The 5685-nt window shown below is 34.7% G+C and overlaps 1 non-coding gene across 1 annotated transcript; it reads left to right on the top strand.

The window, feature by feature from the left end:
- Window positions 1-4923: 4923 nt before the first annotated feature.
- Window positions 4924-4995, top strand: Trnaq-cug (transfer RNA glutamine (anticodon CUG)). Its single transcript has one exon. It is a non-coding gene; the product is annotated as a tRNA-Gln (tRNA).
- The last annotated feature ends 690 nt before the right edge of the window (window positions 4996-5685 follow it).

The raw sequence follows: 5685 nt of genomic DNA, 5'->3' as shown, positions 1-5685 counted from the left end.
TATTATTATTATTATTATTATTATTATTATTATTATCATCATCATTATTATTATTATTATTATTATTATTATTATTATTATTATTATCATTATCATTATTATTATTATTATTATTATTATTATTATTATTATTATTATTATTATTATTATTATTATTATTATTATCATTATTACTATTACTAGTGACATCATCACAAACATCATCATCATCATCGCCATCTGTAACAGCATGAACCACCATCATCCTCATCGTCGTAGTCGTCTTCGTCGTCGTCGTCATTCTCCTCTCTTCCTCATCATCATTATTATTGTTGTGTCGTCGCAGATTTTTAAGACTAATGCTTTTCATTTGCGCGTGTTAAGTGAAAAGGCTAAAATAAAAGACGAGAAATGTAGTCAGATAAAATAACGTAAAAACAAACGTGAATTAAAAAAATATAAATAAAATTATAAATAAAATCATAGAAAACAAAACATTAAAATCATCCACGTCGATGTCCAAATATTATATTCAGAGAAATATCTTTTTTTTGTTTTTCTTTCAAGAATTATTGCGCAGATGTGAATGATACCATCAGATTCCGCCAGGAGGCTAATTGTTTGAAATGACAAAAATAAAATAAATTCGACGAAAATTGTTCATTGCAATCTAAATATGAAAAACAATAAATAAATAATATAATTTTAATTATTGATTAATTACCGCTGAGCAATGGATATATATATATATATATATATATATATATATATATATATATATATATATATATATATATATATATATACATGAGTGTATATGTGAGAGAGAGAGTGTATGTGTGCGTGCACATTTCATGCGTTTATGCATTTGAGTGTGTAGATGTGTGTATGTGTGTGGGTGGGTGTGAGTGCATGCATGTATGTATGCATATATGTAAATATGTAATCTATTAGAGTATCCGTCATTCAGGACACACAGGTATATGTGCACACACAGAATACAAATATATGTGTGTGTTTGTGCGTGTATGTGCGTGTGTGTGTGTGCATGTGTATAGTATATGTTTATATATGTCTATGTATCTACATATATATAGCATAAAATAACGATATATATATGTGTCCGTATGCATATGTGTGCACATCTATATTCGTTTATGTGTCTGTATATGTGCGTGTATATATGTGTGTGTGCGTGCGTGCGTGCGTGCGTAAGCGCGCGCGCGTATGTGTGTATCATATTCTTAATAATATAGCAATGCGAGACGCTCACTTCATCGACTGCCGACTGCGGTTCATTAAGATTTCAACACTTTCCGATAGTATCGTTCCTTCTAGCGACGCCAAGCTTAAATGATGCCACCAGGGAATGTTCCGGATTGTTTTGACGTATTCGGTAGTAGGATTTTTCCCTACATCCTCTATGTAACCATCAGACCAAAGAGGGAGAAGATGCAATCATTCCAACATTGGATATATTCCATTAGTATTCGTTGGATTTCATCTTTGCTCACAACACTGATCTTTTCTCCACATGCTTTTGCCTTATCAATGACGAAGAATTTTCTGCTGCTACTCTCTCGAGTTCCACGAACAATGATCTGCTGCCCCTCCTCGAGCTAATACCAGTCAATAATAATATAAAGGATCTAGCTGCAAACCTAGTCTTACCCTCTACCTCACACATTTCCTTAAATCCCAGAAATTTAAGATCCTTTTTCATGTACCTACTCCATTTTCTTCTCCCAATGAACCGTCGATCCAGCAGACTAGATCATTTTATGCTTTATTTCTTCCTTTATTTATTGCCAAGCCGGTCTAATCATATCGCCAGGGGTTACTTCATTCATGCTGTATGGACGGGGAATACGAGCAATTTCTTGAAACCCACTTGCAGCTTCAAGATATCAATTCCATGCTGAAATCAGAGTTCCGACCTTCCATTGTTTCCTCACCTTCGTTGTCCTTTCTCAGACTTCATTACGAAACCACAGGTAAAGAAGTTGGATATTGATTCTCATTGTGTTAGTGTTCTAGTGCATCAATAAAGATGAACAATATTTGATTATATTACCTAGGATAATCCCTCTGCAAGAGATGATTTGCATACTGCTAGGGTTTGTTCCCACAATGCGTCACTAGCATACCCATAAGAATCAGCAGTCACATGGTCTAGTATTAGCCAGAAATAGAAGTAGCTCGAGGTGGAATTGCAATCTGGCTGACACAGTCATCTGCATCAGCCACTAGAGTTTCATCTCCTCGGTTACCACCCGTTCAGAAGAACATAGCACCAGCAATCTGCAACTGGAAGTCGACGAGCGTCACTGTGGTTTGTAGACCTTGCGAAAAACCAGAACGAAAAAATCCATGAGAGATGTTCAGAGATGAAATTCATCTAGAGTTCTGTTCCTTGAATTGTTTCCAAAGGATTTTTTGTCCATACTTAAGCGAAAACAGTCTCCAAATCTTGTAGTGATGATAGTGGTAGATATCGACTCCTAACTTGTTTTTCTAAAATGCACCATAAAATGTTCAATAATATTGAGACCTGGAGACTGTGGTGGTCAGATAAGATGTTCAAATTCACTAGAATGTTCTTCGTACTATTCAGTAACAACTTTAGCTGCGTGCATTATCATCCTGCAAGATTGCGTTTCACTCCGGAAACAGTTCCGCGACCATAGGTTCAGAGTATTTTTATGATGTAAAGGGCGAGTTAGATGTAACAGTTCCTGACTACCAGTAACAGACAAACGCCTATACATATATATTCCTGACAATTTCCTATCAGTCGCTTGTCCCAATTTTCGAAAAGAATAACAAATCACTGGCATTGAATTACCGACCGATCTCACTTACCTCTCATAATTTGAGATTCCTTAACAACAATATAACCTTCATATAATTAAGGCATCTTTGGCCTGACGAGCAGCTAGCTGATTACCCCTCGTTGAGTAATTGTTGCGCAAAAGAATCTTATCTGTAGCTAGGAAACATACGTTGCCTGAATTTTACTCTCTCAATTTGTGTGTACATACATACATGCATATATGTATGTATGTATGTATGTATGTATGTATGTATGTATGTATGTATGCAAAATGCATATTTGTATATAATATATATTATGTGTGAGTCTGCGTCTGTGTGTGTGTGTGTGTGTGAGCGCGAGTGTTAATTTTTATGTATATACTCTTGGCTAATACAAGCGTAGAAATTGCATAATGAATTGTTTCTTTTTCACGTAGTTGTTTCGAGATTCTGATCGAGGAAGCCTGCAATCACTGTCAAATCAAATTTAATCAAATAAATTCAAGTTCTCACATAGTGTCTGAAGCGCAACGTTGTCCAAAAGTCCAAATTATCTTTTTCTTTTTAATTTCATTACTGCATCCGGCAATCTGAAATAGATTTAATCACGGCGATTAAATGATGTAGAAATGGTCTTCCTTTTAACAGAGGTATTGTTGAGACATAAGAAATGTATGTGAACATGTGATAATAGAATCATTTAAAACTCAGTATGCTCATACTTCAATGCATTCTACTTGGAATTAATTTAGAATTAATGATGACGAAAATTTCTCAATATAATATAATATTCGGTTCTTGCCTTATAAATACACGTTCGCAAATAGGTAGACGTGCACCCATATACATGTGTATATATGTGTGTGTGAATGCATACACACACACACATACATACACACAATGCACATACACACACAAACACACACACACACACACACAAACACACGCACACACATACACACACACACACGCACACACACACACATATATATATATATATATATATATATATATATATATATATATATATATATTTATAATGTAAATAATAAGTTGAAAAACATATAAGTGCACAAACAAACGGAAAACAGACACAGAAGGTCAGCAAATCCTCATCAATTATCGGCCAGAGAGTCAAACGATATTATTGTTCCCCTCTGGTGGTGCCGGCAGCAAGAAGCCGCCAGGAAATTGCGAGTCAAGGGATAAAACAAGACAGAAAGTGAACAAACAAACAAGAAATAAACGAATATGCAATGCAGAAAGTGAACATACAAACATGGAATAAATGTGATTCAAGACGATACCACAAGTGGACAGACGGACAACTGAAATAAACAGAATCCGGCCTTAGAGCCAGACAGGAGACCAAAATGTGGTTAACGTCAGAAGGCATATCCTTTCTGCAGCCACTTGCTGGCAACATCTTTTCCGTCTTCTATGGGTATTTATTCAAGTTTCTAGACTCTTTACTCATCCCTCCCGCGTTCGAAATTTACTTTACTTCCTGTGTGGAGTTAACACCAAAAATATCACCCACATCATAAGTAGTTGTCCGAAAATGTCATCACAGAATTATCTCTCGATGAGACATGATGTTGTAGTTAAGACACTGTATAAGACTGAGACTAAAGAAATAAGAACGTACAGTATGGTGGAAGCTATAACCATTCATAATAAGGAGTACTGGTGGAATGTCATTTTTGCCTGGCGTTCTAAAGTTTCTGCCAGCTCGTCACCAACGAAAAATAATAACTGTCAAAAAAGAGAAGTCAACAGATTATTTGGCATGTCCACCACCTTATCAATGTGCACAACTTCCTCATAGAGAATAGATTTAGAAATTATTTATATTCTAAAAATTATTTGTGTAAACACGACCTTGATTCTGAAAAGTCTAACAGGAAAGATTTTCTATACATTTACTTCTAACAGCAGTATTGTTCTAAATATACTAGACATTTTTCTTCAGATCTACAAGTTGGCTGACTGTTTTCTTATGTTTTAGTCTGTTGGTGCAATGTCTACAACAGTTTCATTAAGGCATCCGCAGTTAATTCGTTAATTACGAGCTAACTAGGCGCTATGTAACATAGTTATAACCTTTAATTTATGCTATAAAATTGTACCGGTTCTATGGTGTAATGGTTAGCACTCTGGACTCTGAATCCAGCGATCCGAGTTCAAGTCTCGGTAGAACCTAATAACAAGTTTGTTATTTCTTTTGTCACATTGAGCCGCTGCGAACAAGACTGAAACAAGTAAGCACGAAGGGGTGCCATAAAACAAATAACGAAGTGCCTCAGTTTCTCACGTTCTCGCCTCAATTTCAATTTCTCTGTGCATATGTATGTTTCCTTAAACATTTAATACTATTGAGAAAGGCATGTATACAACGCAATCCAATTTTCCTCTTCCGCTCCACACACTCATGTGTATATATATTTATATGTATGTATATGTATATATGGGTTCCTGCATAAGAAATCGATATATTATTTACAGCCCGGGAGGAGTTTTATCGGAGATACAAATATATTCATAATTTCTATTAGATCGATGAGGTTAACTTTTTAGCTATTGTTTCTGTTTTGTTTTGTTTTATTTTATTGTGTAATATTTTACGTTTTCATTTTTTATCTTTTCTGTGAATATTGTCATTGTGAGGAATAAATACGTTTTTTTTTTCCTGTTTAATTTTACTGATAGATTTTTTATAAAGACAACTGCGGTTACATCAACATCTATAATCCAATAAAATGCATACCTGTAGGCAAAATAAAGCTTAACAAACCTTGCATATCTCTTTTGTTATCGAATAAAAATATTTCTCTGGTGTTCTGGAATAGATTTCTATAGATATAAACTCCCTAAGCAAGTTCCTCAAATCCA

This window comes from Octopus bimaculoides, chromosome 1, assembly GCF_046866305.1.
Source record: "Octopus bimaculoides isolate indiv1 chromosome 1, ASM4686630v1, whole genome shotgun sequence".
NCBI classification, from domain to species: Eukaryota; Metazoa; Mollusca; class Cephalopoda; order Octopoda; family Octopodidae; genus Octopus; species Octopus bimaculoides.
Note: the sequence above shows the minus strand (reverse complement) of the source record. Positions and strands in the feature narration are given on the sequence as shown.